General features: G+C 47.6%; 1 pseudogene; it reads right to left on the reverse strand.

Moving 5' to 3' along the window:
* Positions 1 to 93: 93 nt before the first annotated feature.
* On the reverse strand, positions 94 to 16,279 carry LOC138167985 (zinc finger protein 420-like; annotated as a pseudogene).
* Positions 16,280 to 16,287: the final 8 nt, after the last annotated feature.

The raw sequence follows: 16,287 nt of genomic DNA on the forward strand, positions 1-16,287 counted from the left end.
TTTTAGACTCTCATTATGATAAATGGTTTCCTCACCAGGAACTTCTCCTTTCTTAGATGATTAGTCTAGAAATCAAGATGACAAATCTACAGGTTGGCTCCTCCTATATATTACCCTATCATTCTCATTTCTATTTTTATTGTGACTTTAACATCAATACACATCAACAGTCCAATATACAAGAAATAAAGATTGTATGTGAAACTAAATCTCTGTGAACAGCTTGTTCTTAACGTATGTTAACTGAAACATACAAGGTTACACTCACAAAAAAATCAAAGTCCTCCCTTATAAAATATAATTATAGCAAAACAAGTTCACATGTTGGCCCTGCCTGACAACATACAATATGCATCTCATTGTGCACATATATGTCTCTGCCAAAAGGTAGGAAGAATGCTTCATTATTAGTCTTCTGAAGTTGACTGGTCACTTCACTGATTAGTCTTTAGGTCTTTCTCATGATACTTAAGATGTGGTCTGATCAGGACAAAGTACTCTGGGAATGCCCCCCAATTCTCAGAAGCTCTGTCTCTGAGCAAAATTCTTAATGATTCTCTTCCAACCACGTGTCTCATTATGACATCAAAATTGTGAAAAATGCTGTGCACCAATATTTGATGACCCTTTAAATGACTATCAGGTGAGACGTGAAAGAGGGAGACAAATCCTCCGGAAAGGCACTTCTCTTTAATACTGTTGTGAGGGTGATTCAGCACTGAGTCCAAGGTGATGAGATTCCCTGGAGAGAAGGATGAGGTCTCCAGGTGTCCCTGTATGTGGAGGCCACTGTGCTAGTTTTGTCCAGCCCCTCAAGCCCACAGACACTTAAATAAGATCTGTAATCACATAGGAAAAACCATGTGGATAAAGAACAGCTTTTGTCTAGATGGTAAGTTAGGTGGACAACCTACAGAGCTTGACCATCAGTGTATGTGCACATGTGTATTTATATATGTATGGTTACATATAGACATGTAGACATACACACCTTAGAAACACTGTAAGTAGGCAAATGGATGGGCTGAGCCCAGAATTAAATGACCTAGCATATAGGGGACAATCTCCTCCTAATCAAATACAATTTTTAACAGCACTTTTGTAGAGACGGAGTCACTGTAAACTGACTGGAGGAATGGCCAAACAGTGGCACCAAATGTAATGGAGTATCATTCCATGGCATGAGTAATTATGAATGTGAGGAATTCTAAAGACTTGGAGGCACTACCACAGAGAAATAAAAAATGGAATCATTGAGACTGATACAATAATCTTCCCAGTCTAGTCCTGCCTTCTAGAGCAGGAGTTCTTAACCTTAAACCTTTTTCATGATATTTCAATATAATTGGTCTCCCTCATAACCCTATGGATTTTATGTTATTTGTTGAACAACATTGTTCCCAAAAGTCCTAAAGCTTTCTTAACATTTTTAAGTCCTTAAACCAACAGGTACCCAGGTCAGCCCAAGAGACCCATGACACAAGATAAGGTGAAGTATTCCTAATCTAAAGGAACATCTCCAAAACATTTAGTATTCATAATATTTTTATCAAGAATTGCTTTGCACGGGAAATCCTTCTCAAAGTCATTACAGTTAATACTGTGAGGGGGGCAGCTAAATGGTACAGTGAATAGAGCACTGGCCCTGGAGTCACAGACACTTAACACTTTACTAGCCTTGTGACTTTAGGCAAGTCACTTAATCCCAATTGCCCTGCCTTCCCCCCTCCAAAAAGAAAAAAAAAACAGTTAATACTGTGAGGCCAAGAAAGCCCAGTATTCTGGTAAAAGGTCTGATGACATCCATGTCTAGGTTTTTGTCCACTGTGGCATTTGTGTTATTGGGTAAACTGCCCAGTCAAGCAGGAGGCCTTCTCACAGTGGTTTCTCTCAGCAATAAACATACTAGCAGCAATTCTTTTCCTGATGGTGGGTCTTCCTACATTACTTTCCTAAGTTTTCTCACCAGTATGAATTCTCAAGTACAGGCTGAGCAGCCTACACATAGGTTGTCCCACAGTAATCACATTCATAAGTTTTCTTCTAGTATGAATTCTCCAATGTCAAATTCTGTGCTCAGAAGGAAGCCTTTCTATATAGATTTTTCCTAAGTTTCCTCTCCAGAGGCACTTCTCTGATGTTGAATAAGGTGATCTTTGAGATGGAAAGTCTTCCCAAAGTCATCCCATTTACATGGTTCCTTTCTAATAAGAATCCTCTGGTGTGGAATAAATTCTGTGCTCAGATGGGAACTCTCCTACATGAATTTTTATGTTAAATTCTCTAATGTTCAGTAACCAGTCCTCTGGTTACAAGCAAAAGACCTTTCCAATTCATTAGATTAATGAAGCATCATTCTAGTTATGAATTTTCTCATGCTGACAGTAATCACTCTGGTGGAAGACCTTCCCATATTCGTTCATAAAGTTTCTCTCCCATATGAATATTCTAATGTCTAACAAAATTTATCTTCACATAGAAGACTTACCCACTCTCTATAGTCATTATGTTTCTACCTTATGAATAGATAAGATGTGTTCAAAAAGAAAGTCTTTCTCACATTGATACATTTAAAAGGTTTTCCTCCAATATGGATTCTATAGTGTCAGGTACACTCATTCAAACATAAAGGCTTCTCATATTAGTAACATTTATAACACTTCCCTCCAGTATGTCTCCTCTGTTAAATTGTCCTCTCTGGCTGAAAGCCCCACCACATTCATTACATCCATGAGATATCTCTCCAGTATGAATTTTCTCATTCATATTGTCCTCTGCAGCTAAAGACCTCCTCATATTGATTATATTCATAAGTTTTCTCTCCAATATGAATTCTCTGGTGTTTTGTACACTCTTTGCTGAGACGGAAGGCCTTTCCACATTCTTTACATTCATAGGGTTTCTCTCCAGTATGAATTCGCTGGTGTACAGTAAGTTGTGTCCTATGGCCAAAGGCCTTCCCACACTGATTACATAAATAAGGTTTCTCTCCAGTATGAACTCTCTGATGTATAGTAAGATCTGTACTGTGGCCAAAGGACTTCCCACATTCTTTACATTTATAAGGTTTTTCTCCAGTATGAATTCTCTGATGTTGAATAAGGTGATGTCTCAGCCGGAAGGCTTTCCCACAGTCCTTACATTCATAAGGTTTCCCTGCAATGTGAATTCTCTGGTGTCTATTAAGATCTCTGTTCATATAAAAGGTCTTCCCACATTCTTTGCATTCATAAGGTTTCTCTCCTGTATGAATTCTCTGATGACGGATAAGATCTGTACTCATAGAGAAAGTCTTCCCACATTCTTTACATTCATAAGGCTCCTCTCCAGTATGACTTCTCTGATGCTGAATAAGGTGATCTTTTAGGCGGAAAGCCTTCCCACAGTCATTACATTCATAAGGTTTTTCTCCAGTATGAATTCTATGATGTCCAATAAGATGTCCTTTACGGCTGAAAGCTCTCCCACATTCACTACATTCATAAGGTTTCTCTCCAGTATGAATCCTTTGATGTCGAGTAAGATGTCCTCTCCGGCTGAAAGCCTTCCCACATTCATTACACTCATAAGGTTTCTCACCAGTATGAACTGTGTGGTGTTGAATAAGATGTCCTCTCCCACCAAAGGCCTTCCCACATTCACTACATTCATAAGGTTTCTCTCCAGTATGGATTGTCTGATGGCGAGTAAGTTGTCCTCTCCCACTGAAGGCCTTCCCACAGTCATTGCATTCATATGGTTTCTCTCCAGTATGAATTCTTTGGTGTCGTGTACGCTCTTTGCTCATGCGGAAGGCCTTTCCACACTGATTACATTTATAAGGTTTCTCACCAGTGTGAATTCTCTGATGCTGAGTAAGATCTGTTCTCACACAGAAAGCCTTCCCACATTCATTACATTCATAAGGTTTCTCTCCAGTATGAATTCTCTGGTGTAAAGTAAGCTTGGTTTTATAGCCAAAAGCCTTCCCACATTCATTGCATTCATAAGGTTTCTCTCCAGTATGAACTCTCTGGTGTAAAGTAAGCTGTGTCCTATGACCAAAAGCCTTCCCACAGTCTTTACATTCATAAGGTTTCTCTCCAGTATTAATTTTCTGATAGGAAGTTAGAGATAGACTATGGGCTAAAGGATTCCCACATTCATTATGTTCATAAAGTCTTTCTCCAGTGTGAACTCTCTGGTGTCCAATCAATTGCATATTCAAGGGAAAAGTCTTCCCAAATTCATATTTAGAGGTTTTCTCTTCAATGTCAATTGTATGACTTAAATTAATGGATGGGCTTAGTTTGATGGCCTTCCCACATTCATTACTCTCATGAGGTTGCTGTCTAGTACTCAGTCTACAGTATTCAATAAAATCTGATTTAGAATTGAAGGAATCCCCCCCTTCATTATACTTAGAAAATATTTCCTTTGAGCAGGTTCTATTACATTCTGGATCACATTTATGCAGTGAGTGCTGTGAGAAAAGCTTCGGTTTTGGCCTGGAGCTTTGCCCATAATCATGACATTCATGGCTCCTTGCTACTTGCTGAGGAGCTCTCTCCTCAATGCTCTGCTGCCTCCCTAATCTGGCATCACATGCCCAGGCTTCTTTCCAGCTGGAGACACAGAGACCATGCCTCCTGAGTCTGTCCTGGCCTGACGACTGCTCCACAGAAATGCCCAGCTCTGGGGGTGACTCCTTGGTTTCAGGCCTCACCTCCCCATCTGAAAGAAATAAAGAAAATGGAAACATCACCTGTACCCACCTCTGCTGTGCACTTAGCAGTCCTTCTTCTCTTTCTTCCTGAAATAATTATAAAAAACCTTTAAAGGGTAGGAAAAAATGGGGTCTTTCTTAAGTTTTTCAGAGTTTAGGAAAAACTTTCCCACTGGTCCACACCACAACTTTGGGAGGAATGGAAGACAGCTAGTACATTAAACGAGAAACCTGAGGCTCAGCCTGATCCAGTGACTTGCCCAAGGTCACACAGCCACACAGCAGAGGCACAGCCAAGTCCTGGGGAGTCTCCTAACCTCCATCCTCCTGGTCTGCTGGCCACACCTCACTGCTGCGCTAGCATGGAGTCAGCTGACAGGATCTGGAAATATGCAAGCAGAGGCTGGGTGACCATCACTGGTGGAGAACAGGGAGAGGGGGAGGGGCTCCCTGGCTTGCCCCTCAGTGTCCTGGCAAAGCTCACAGTCTAAGTCTTCTTTGTGCTTAGAATGATGAGAGGAAGATGACAGGTCTTAGTGGCTGATTCAGCCTATTTCTTTTCCAAGTGGATGGGGGCTCAGATGTTAAGAAACACAGATTAGACACAGCTAGGTGACAGTGCACAGAGGACCTGGAACTGGAGTCAAGAAATCCTCAGTTTGAATCCAGCTTCAGACCCTTATTAGCTGTGTCACACTAGGCAAGTCCCTTGACCCCTCTTGGCCTCAGTTTTCTTAACTGTCAAATCCAGATGAGAACAGTGCCTCTGAGGGTTCATCGTGAGGATCAAGGCAGATAACATATGTCGAGTTGTGCAAACCCGAACACATACCATGAATGCTGTGCTTAGTCTGAAAGACCTATTACAAAGATGAAGACTGAAATGATGGCCAATGCCTTCATTGGCAGGACCCACTGCCCATGCCCATCCTCTATACTGGCCCTGGATTGGATATGCCATTCATCCCACACCTATTTATGCCATATGTGCTCCTAGGGTGAGCGTCTATTTGGATGTGAACATACATAAATGTGCAGGCAGCTGCATCTATGCAGACGTGCACACATGTGTGCATGCACATACACATGCATCCCCCTCAGCTCCTTGAGGGGAGAGATGGTTCTCCTTCTATATTTGTGGCCCTAGGATGCAGCACAACACTGCACATAGAGATGGCGGCAAGTGATAAATGTCAGGATCAATAAGACTTTTCTTTCCATTTTTCCATTTCATTTTCCATTCTCCCCCATATGTGTCTTTATATCAATGGAATTTTCAGTCCATCCAGCACCGTGAAGAAATCTCTTAGTCTTCCAGCTGGTCATTGTATTAAATATATAAACTTTAGAAGTGTGCACTTTGCTTCTTACTTCATTCATCTGACCCATCCACGAACACTGAATTCTCTGCCATTATTTAGCTCTTTATTTCAGGGGACTCCTTCATAGGACCATTTCAAATGCTGCAATAATTTTATTACCCCAAATGAGGTTTCTTTTTTTATGATTCCTTCTCAAACTTTATCGCTAGTAAATATGGATGATTTTAATTTTGTATCATGAAAACTGGATGATCTAATGTAGTTTCCTCATTGATCTAAGAGAACTGGCAAAGGTTGGAGAGACCTCAGGAAATGGGAAACCCTGGACAAGGGAAGCAGAGAGAGAGAATTGAAAAAAAAAAAAAGGAAAGATAAGCTAGCTGGAAAAGTCCAGGTCAAGGTTCCTGACTCCAACTTCAGGGATAATTTCACAATGTCAAAGGCGGCCAGTTTTCTTATTAAAAGGATGGTGAGTGCCTACGCAGGGCACCACATGGGGAGAATCACACAGACGGAGCTTTATCTCTGGAAAATAGAAAAACTCAAGGAAACAAGTCAGGGGTCCCTTAACATTCCTCCCCCAACTGGTCAAGGTGACCCGTGGGCATGCTGATGACCACAGAGAGGGCTCCTTAGCAACACTGCATGTTATTAATCTATTTTATCATTTACTACCATAAGTAGACATTCATAATTTATTATAAAGTCAAATTTTATTAAAAGTTTCAGTGGACTAAAAATCTTCAGGCTACATACTGTCTCTGGGAGTACCTCTTGTCTCTTTACCATCCAGGATCAGTCCTATGATTTTCATTATATCCTTCAATTTTCATAGGAAAAGGAAATCTATGAAGTAGGTGTGGCAGCACTGCAAAGACTTTACATAACATGTGGGATACTAATCTTTGGCACACAAAACCTGCACATTTGTAAAGGTGCAGTGTGTTGTTTTCCTTGTTTTGTGTGTTAAATAAATAAGATCAAAATTATTTAAAAAAAAAGGTTTGGGGCAGACTTAGAGTTATTCGTAATTTTTCACACTCATGGGGGTCCCATGCCCCTAAGCCCTACAAATATCTAGGGATGACTTCCTATCAAATCTATGTTTTAAAACTGCCATAAATACAAATACAGACAGAACTGGAAAGTTTTGGAAGTGACAAAACTTTGCATTGAGACATTCTATGAAAAGCTTCACACCCAGAGTACATCAAAAACCCACCCATTTATGAGATAGAAAGTCATTCGCCAGCAGGTAAGTGGCCCAAGTTTAAGGATGGAATTAGGGTTAGACACGGAATTCCTTTATTGAAAAAAAAAAAAAGCCCCAATCAAAAATAACAAATACACAATTAAAACAACCCTGAAATCTATCACCTTACACTTTTTTTTTGCCTTTTTGGAGGGCAATTGGGGTTCAGTAACTTGCACAAGGTTACACGGCTAGTTGTGTGTGTGTGTGTGTGTGTGTGTGTGTGTGTGTGTGTGTGTTAAGTGTCTGAGGCTGGAACCAAACTCGGGTCCTCCTGACTCCGGGGCTGACGCTTTACTCACTGCGCCACCTAGCCGCCCCCCCCCCTTACACTTCTTAATCTGGCAAAAATTAGAAATAGCCAAGGTTAGAGACAGCTTGGGGAACAAGTGCACCCAGCACAACAGTGGTGGAGCTGGGAATAGGTACAATGCTGTGGGAATTATTCTCTATTATTAGACAAGAAAAGCTGTTGCTAACATCCTCTGATCCAGCAAACCCACTGCTGGGCACAAAAACATAAATGGACCAAAAGACCCCCTGAAGAATTGTCTCCAGCAGGGAGGTGGGTCACATACCAACCTTGAAAACCTCACCCTGTATTTTTGTTTTGTTCACCATTTCCCAACTGCATTTTAGTTGGCAAGTTTGAAACCTCTGATCTTGACTCGTTTGAGGACTGTTCCAACAAAAAACGAAGCATGAATGGAACAGAACAAGTGTGATGAAATCCCAAAGGGGAAAGACTTGACGGAACGGATCCCCAGACCAAACACGGCAGAAACTAGGGAGAAGGGCACTCCCCAGAGACAAAGCACAGAAAGAACAGAATTCAGACCCAAGGCCTTTCTGGAGAGACTGGGGTAACCCGAGAAGCAGGAAGTAGGAGCAGCTGCTGAGCATGTCACACACAGGTCCAATGTGGGACAACAGAGATACAATGTGGAAGCCTGGGATCCTGGACAAGTCGCTACCCTGGCTGGGCCTCTAAATGAGGAGGGGGCTCAACGGCCCAACGCCACTTCTAGGCTCCCGTGAGCCACCCCCCAGTGGAGGTTGTAAGTCTCTCCTAGACATGTCAGGAAGCTGGACTTGAGGTGACAATGAAGGGACTTCCTGGCAGACAGATAGCTTGGGCTCTTCTCCAAGGTGTGGACATCTGGGAGAGGGGAAGCTCCTGTGCAGTCCTGTAAAAGGACCTCCCCAACTGACCCGAAAGACTGCTAGGTGGCACCCCAGTGCCCGCCTGCAGCCAAGAAGGGCATATTCCTAGTGAGGCCACTAGGGGGCACCCCAGTGCACAGAGGGCTGGGTCTGGAGGCAGGAAGGGCTTATTCCTAGTGAGGCCACTAGGGGGTGCTATGGTGCACTGATTATTACACCTAAAGCCAGTCTCCGCTGCTTCCAAGTGGCCTTGGGGATGTCAGTTCAAGGGTTTGCTTCATTTCTGAGCCTCATAACAGCACCTAACACCCAGGGCTGTTGTGCACAAAGCACTTCCCATGATACCTGGCACACAGCAGGCGCCAGGCAAAGCTTACTCCCTGCCCATCCCCAGCAGCAGGGCTCCCCAGCCTGGGGGCCGATCACGCACTCACCTGGACGCCTGCTTCCTGGGACTCTCCCCTCTGACCTCCAAGGAGTCTCCCCTCGCTCCAGCTGGTGGATCACCTCGGGCTTGGACACAGCCAGTCCTGCCCAAAAGAAATGTGAGTCTTGGGGTAAAGATGCAGGCACAAAAGGTCCCAACCAGGAGCAGCATTGTTCTTTGGCTTGGAGTTAGGGGAGGAGAGTTCTTATCAATTATCTCTCCTTCCAAGGGAGGCTAGTAGCAGACAGCAATAAGCAAAGGTCCTGAGCTGGACAAAAGCCCTGCAGATCCACCTGGTTCTCAAACCTACACGCTCATTTCCCCCTTTATAGTGACTTTCTCCCAGAATGTTCCAAAGCCTCCTTAGCCCAGACAAGATGAAGAGCTCCAGATACCACATTCAACAAGAAATTCAAAGGACGCAGAGGAACTGAACTTTTAACATCACACCATAAAAACAGCAGAACCTTTCCTGGCTATAACTGGGACGTGAGCTCTTAACCAAAGGACAGAGGCAATTACCAAAGACACGAAAGATACATGCGACCGAAAATCTTTGGTAGGAGTGCACACGAGACCAAAGGGGAGCAGAGAAATGGGGATCTTTATTATCAAAGTTCTCAGTGAAGTGCTTGTTATCCGAGGTATAAAGAAAAACAGCCAAAAGTCCTCCAAGAGATACCAAGTTCACATTTTTGTGATGTAAACTGCTAGCCACTATGTGCAAGCATGGTCCGAATGACTAATAAATCAGCTTTGAGGCTTTGTCTCGTGTCTAGTCGATGTTGGAGAGGCTGTGGAATGACAGGCCCACTCACACACGGCAGGCTGAGAAGGGAACTAATATGAACACTGATGCAAAGCAAGGGACCAGAATGCACAAAATGCCAGAGACACAGCCAGGAACACAACCGGACAAGATCATGGGCAGATAAGAAAGGCTCTGTCTGCATCAACATACTTCTAGCAGCATGTGCTTCTGTGGGAACAAAGGGCCAGAAAACGAAGGGGCTGCTCATCAGTGGGGGAATGGAACCACGTATTCCTGGGCTGTACAAGGTGACAGCTGTGACGAGGCCAGAGAAGCCTGTGAAAAGCAACATGAACTGATGCAGAGTCGGGGAGGGAAGCAGCATCAGAAATACAGCGCACTGAACACAACAACACAGCTGGAAAGGGGAGAGTCACAGCCACAGAATCCCCAAGGTGAGTGCTGGAAGACCGTGAAGGACAAGTTTGGCAGGATAAGGCCTCTCGCCTCCCCTCGGCAGGGCGAGCACCTTCTCTTCACTCACACCGCCCTCGCCTCTCCCTTCCCAGCCCTCCTCCCCAGAGAAAGCTCTGACTGCACAGGCCAGACCACAGCACTCCCCCGCTCAGGAGGCTCGGGAATGAGAGGAAGCCTCTCCATAGGCAAGAGGAAGCTATTGGCCAGGAGTTCAAGGCCGCCTCCACTGCCCATCTCCAATGAAGAAAGAGAGACAGACAATCACAGGGCAGGGAGGCAGCTCTCTCTCAGTCACTGCCAGCAAGACTCTTGCCAGAGGCCTCCTTAATGGGCTGATCCTTCACCTGGAAGATGGTCATCTCCCTGAGAGCCAGTGTGGCTTCAGAAAGGGCCGAGGCACAGTCACAATGGGGTCTGCTGCCCGACAGCTCCAGGAGAAATGCCAGGAGCAGAACACAGGTCTGCACAACCTTTGTAGATCTGACTAAGCTTTTCATACTGTTAGTCATGAGGGCTTGTGAAAATGATGGCAAAGTTTGGTTGCCCAGAGGAGTTCATCAGCTTTTATATCAATTCCATGACATCATGCTCGCCTGGGTTCTAGATAATGGATGATGCTCTCCTGCCTTCCCAGTCACCAGTGGAGTGAAACAAGGCCATGTGCCTCCTCCCACGCTTGTCAGCATGATGTTTTCAGCCATGTTGTCAAATGCTTTCAATGAGGATGAACAGGGCATCAAGGTCAGCTAAGCACTGATGGTAAATTCTTCAACTTGAAAAGGCCACAAGCCAAGACCAAAGTGGAGGGAGGGTTGGTGCATGACTTTCTGTTTGTAGATGATTGTGCCTCAGTGCAGCCCCTGAAGCTGAGATGCAACAAAGCGTGGATCAGTTCTCTGCTGCTTGTGCTAATTTTGGCCTCACAATTAACACCGAGGAAGCCTAGGGCTCCATCAGCCAGCACCACCCCATCCACGTGTGGAACCAGCGGTGACAGCAAGTGGAGAAGTTCTGAGCGCTATGGGCAGCTCGCTCACCTTGGCAGGGCACTTTCCAGGGATGTCCACACTGATAATGAGGTTGGTGCTCACATTGGCAGAGCTGGCTCAGTGTCTGGGAGGCTCCGAAGGAAAGTGTGGGAGAGAAGAGGTATTAGACTGACTGCCAGACTGAAGGTCACAGAGCCGTGGTGCTGACCTCAGTGTGTGTGCCTCTGAAACCTGGACAGTCTGCCAGTGCCAGGCCAGGAACCTGAATCACTGCCATTTGAATTGTCTTAGGAAGATTCTGAAGATCGCCTGGCAGGGTCAGGCACCAGACACTGAGGGCCTTTCTTGAGCTGAACTGCCAAGCATTCAGACTCTGCTTCGGAGAGCACAGATCCAATGGGCTGGCCATATCGTTCAAATGCAAAATGTACATTTGCCTAAAAGATTAACTCACACAAGGCAGGGGCTCAGCTAGTCAGAAGAAACGATACAGGGACACTCTCAAGGTGTGTCTCAAGAACTTTGGAACTGATTGTGTGGCATGGAAGATGCTGGCACAGGACTGCCCTGCATGCTGTGCCCACATCAGAGAAGGCTCTGTGCTCTCTGAGCAAAGCAGAATGGAGCCAGCTCAGAGGGAACGCAGGATTGCAAATGTGGAGAATCCACCCAAATGTTCACATGGACTATTTGTGCCCGGCCTATGGGAGAAGCTTCTGGTCAGCTATAGCCAGGCACACTGAACTTTGACCCCGACATAGTGATATCATTTGGGTCATCTTCACCAGGACTAAAGACAAACTCCTCCACTTGGCATTCAGAACCCTGCTGACCTCTCCCAGGCTGACACCCTATTTGGCCTCCATCCATTCCCAGACTCTGTGCCCCTCTCCCCTCTGCACTTTGCAGGACCTCGTGGATCCCTTTAGGGCTCAGTGCAGCACCACCCCAGCTCCCAACCCCTGCTGACCCCTCCCCAAGGTGGTGGTGCCTCTTCCCAGGCCCACCCCAGAAATGATCAGTATTGATTTAGCAGAGGTCAACATCCTGCTCCCCCCACCCCCCGCCAGCACATAGCCCAGGGTCTGTCATATGGTCTAAGACTGAGGGACTCCCTGGGCCCAAAGCATGTCACACAGTCACCTGTGGGCCCTCAGAGGCCAAAGGGCTTTTACCAAAGGACACAAAAAGCCTTCTGGGGCTGGGGAGGGGAGAAGAGACAGAACCTAAGACCCCAGGGGAAGCCATCCTCACCCAGGCAGACCAGGTTCCTATAGTTCTCCAGCATCACGTCCCGGTACAGCTCCTTCTGAGAAGGGTGCAGGTACCCCCACTGCTCCTGTGTGAAGACCACTGCTACATCTTGGAAGGTCACTGGCTCCTGAAACACCAAAGGACTTTATTTGTGCTTGTCTGGCGTCTGGCCCCTGAATGGCCCTGGGGGTCCAGGCGTAGGGGTCAGAGAGCCTGCAGGGGCCTTGTTCTCAGGAGTCTGGCTTCAGCCAGGGCCAAGAACAGCTTCAGAATAGAATCAAAAGGCAATCATCACTGCGGAACAATATGGCACAGCAGAGAGGGCCTAGGAGCAAGGTCCTGATCCTGTGACCCAGGATGTGTAACCCTTCTGGGTGGGTTTCCTGTCTGCAGATGAAGGGTTTGGACTGGGTGGTCTCTAAGGCCCCTAAGGCTCTACAATGATCTTGTTCCACATTTGGGTTTTCTCTGGCCTGTGGGCAAGGCGGCGTGCTGACCCCATTTTACAGAGATAAAGACTGAGCCTAGAAGAGAATGGCCACACAGCTAGTATCTGAGCTGAGTCACAAACCCAGGTCTCCTCACTCACTCCCAGTTCCGACTCCCCTAACCTGGCTTCTGCCTCCTACCTTGTCACAGTGAGCTACCCACATTCACATCAGCTGTCACACTCTAAAGAGGGACTCTCTGAGGGTCGTGGGGTGTGAACGAGCCCCAACCATAGCAGGGCCACCTGAACTGGGTCCAGGACCATGCTGGGACTGCAGCCCAACAATCCACACGAAGAAGGTCTCTGGTCTGCCCTCGAGGCGTGAGAGGAGGGACAGTATTGTACACACTGTTTCCTCGGACAGTCTCACTGCCAAGGACGGTGAGTGTGGCCCAGAACTGACCAAGGGGAGAGATGGGAGATGGTCTGTGGGTCACCCCAGTTCCCCGAATGGCCCCAGCCTTCTCAACTGAACACAGCTGGATCACTGTGTCCCAAGGACCAGGCTGCTCTGAGCTCATCATTCCAGAAGCAGGGTCCAGGGTTACCCTGAGGGTTTGGCTTATGTCTCCTAACTAACACCGGAATTGAAATTTAGGGGGGATATTTATTTCAAAGCCAAGGCCAGCACACAAGTACACACATCTCCCCCAACACCTTAGAATTCTCATCCCTTTTCCATTTCAGTCTCTGGGGAAAGAGGCCTCAGCCCACCAAGTTGGGGAGCAGAAGGGGCCTCATCCCACTTCCTGTTCGGCTGGGAGGCTTCACAGAGAATCTGGCAGGCTCCCACTCCAAAGTCCTGGATGTCCTGGGGCCACACATGGGCCTCAGAGGGGGAGTGACGACAAAACTGTCTGAGGTCTTTGCAAGTCCTTCCCAGGTCCATTTGTGCAGGAGTAGCCCAACGGACTGCTGGCCCCCACACACAGGCTCCAGTGTCTCTCGGTCATCACAACTCTTCAAGTCTCCTCCACATGGAGAGACTCTGTGGGGGCACTCTGCAGAAGGGCAGCGAAGTCAAGAACAGTAGCTGAAGATGGCTCCAAGGGCAGAGCAACATGGAATTGGACCCAGGATGCCATCAAAGAAACTGTGAGAGAAGGGGAGGAGGGGCAGAGGGCAACTGGAGTCCAGTGAATCAGGCGAACTTGTCTGGGAAAGCCCACAGGAAGGGCAGGAAGAAACGGGCGGCAATCTGTACTGAGGAAAGAACACCCACACCTGGGAGATCCCCAAGTCTTCTTGGTTCTCAGCACAGAAAGTGTGGCCACAAGTCTCCACCCACAACCGAGTATCTTCTATTAAACAACAAATCCAATTGCTTAGACTCTGTTCTTAAATGCACAGGGTCAGGCTAATTGCTTCCTATGGCAAGCCCGAGGTCCCATCTCCCTTTAGCCCACATATCCTGGCCACCAAAACTGGAAAGGCTGGTCAGTGGCACTCTCAGAAACTGACCTGTCACTTGCATGCTTAGAGATGTATTATCAGCCAGACAAAACTGACCATGGAGGCAGCTTGATGCAGCAGCCAGTGAGGTGAATCGGAGGCCCGAGGCCTGAGTTCAAATACTGGATCCCTGTGAGACTACAGCTAAATCACTTAGCCCCTCTGTGCCCATCCCCTCATCTGTAAAATGAGAAGGCTGAACTGAAGGTGTCCAAGGGCCTTCCTGGCTCCGGAGTTAAGACACATGTCATCTAGGCGCCAGCATAGGGAAGCTCCCCACTACCACTGCTCTGAGATGTCATTCCAAGCAGAGCCCACATTGGCCCCACACACGTCTTGGGAACTCATCTGTGTCTTCCCAGAAGCCCTCCTTAGAGGATCTGTGCCAGGCAGCCCTGCACTAATTCTCCTTCCACTCCAGGGCCCACCATTTGTGCTGGTCACGCACCTGGCCCATAGAAGGCACTTAAAAAATGCTAAGCCCGTCTTTCCCTGATAACCGTCCAGCCACAACTTGTCTGTGGGTTACCAGCACTGATGTCACCCCCACCTTGGAACCCTAATCCTGAACCTGCCATATTACAAGACGCGGAACCAGATGGCTCCACGAGAGCACTTGCCTGCAAGAGAGGGGTTTGTGAAAGCCTTTAGAAAGCCACGGAAGGGAGCACCCACACACAGGGTAACTCTGCTCCTACAGATGTGAGATCCCTTTTATACCCAGACTGGACAGAAATTTTGTTTTCCATGAAATCCTTTTTCCTGTTCTTTGTGGAGGGTGTTTGTGGTTGCTGGTGACAAAGTTCATAACAACAGATTCATCTCAAAAAGCCAGAGAAGTGCCATCCAAAGCCCAGTGCCACTGCCCACGTTTGATCCGGCTCGTCCTCCTGATGCCAGGCTGCCCCCACCCTCCACATCCCCATCGGCAGCCTCTTTCCCCAGTGGGCCCATCCGTCTCTGGGAGGAGGCCCATGCCTCTCACAGAAGGGGCCCTGTAATGTCCTGTGCTTGGTGGGATTGGTGCAGTCTCATGGGCCAGCCCTAGAAACCCCTCAGACATTTGGAACTTGGAGAACTGAATGCCCAGGACACAGCTGCCTTTCCTAGGCCTCACCTGACATGAACAGTCCCAGTAGAACAAGGTTGCCTTGGGGTTTCGGGGATCAAAGAAGCATGTGACACCCTGAGGTTCTGCCCTTAAACCATCAGATGGACGAAGGACAAGCACCGGAAGGGCAGCATTGGACCGGCCATTCTAGAAAGCAATTGGGAATGAGGGAACAAGCTAGAACTGTGCCCCAAAAGTGTTTACTAAAACGTGCGTTCCCTTGGATCCAGCAAGACTGCCATGGGGCCTACACCCCAGTGAGATCAAAGAAAGAGAGAAAGGCCCCTACGGACAGAAATGTCTACGGCAATTCTTCTGGTAAGAGCCCCGGAGACTAAAGGGGCGTCCACCTCCCGCGAAATGGAAAACCAGCCGGGCACACAAGTGAAACGGACATTACTGTGCCACTAGAAAGGGTGAAGCGGCCGTTTCAGGAGTCCGGTCATCCTCCGCAGGCGATCCTCACGTGAAGTCTCGCTCTAACTCACGCACTGGCCCCACAGTCCCAACAACAGCCTCATTTACCAGCTGGCACCCCCGGTTTTCTCATGAGCCCCTGTACCACCGGCCCAGCCCCTCCTCTCCCCTCACGCTTCTCTTCCTCGGGTCCCCCACCCCACTCACCTCTCGGGCTCTGGCTCTGGGACACGAAGGCCCCGCTGCTATCCCCACAAAGCTCTCTTCCCTGGAGCATTGAGAAGGAGGCTGGAGAGGAAACACGAAGCGTGAGAGGGGCCCGGGCTTGGCCCTCCCGCGCCGCGCGGCTCCCGGCTGCAGCAGGTAGGACGGCTGGCTGGACGGCGGATGCCCGGCCTCCGAGTATAAGGTGCGAGAGGGGCAGGGCGGGGCTGCGGACCAGGGGAGAAGCTGAGCCTCATGTGGGGCTTACAGAG

Source organism: Petaurus breviceps, unplaced genomic scaffold, assembly GCF_028583685.1.
Source record: "Petaurus breviceps papuanus isolate PSGF00001 unplaced genomic scaffold, PetGlider_PUasm1.0 346347, whole genome shotgun sequence".
Lineage (NCBI taxonomy): Eukaryota > Metazoa > Chordata > Mammalia > Diprotodontia > Petauridae > Petaurus > Petaurus breviceps.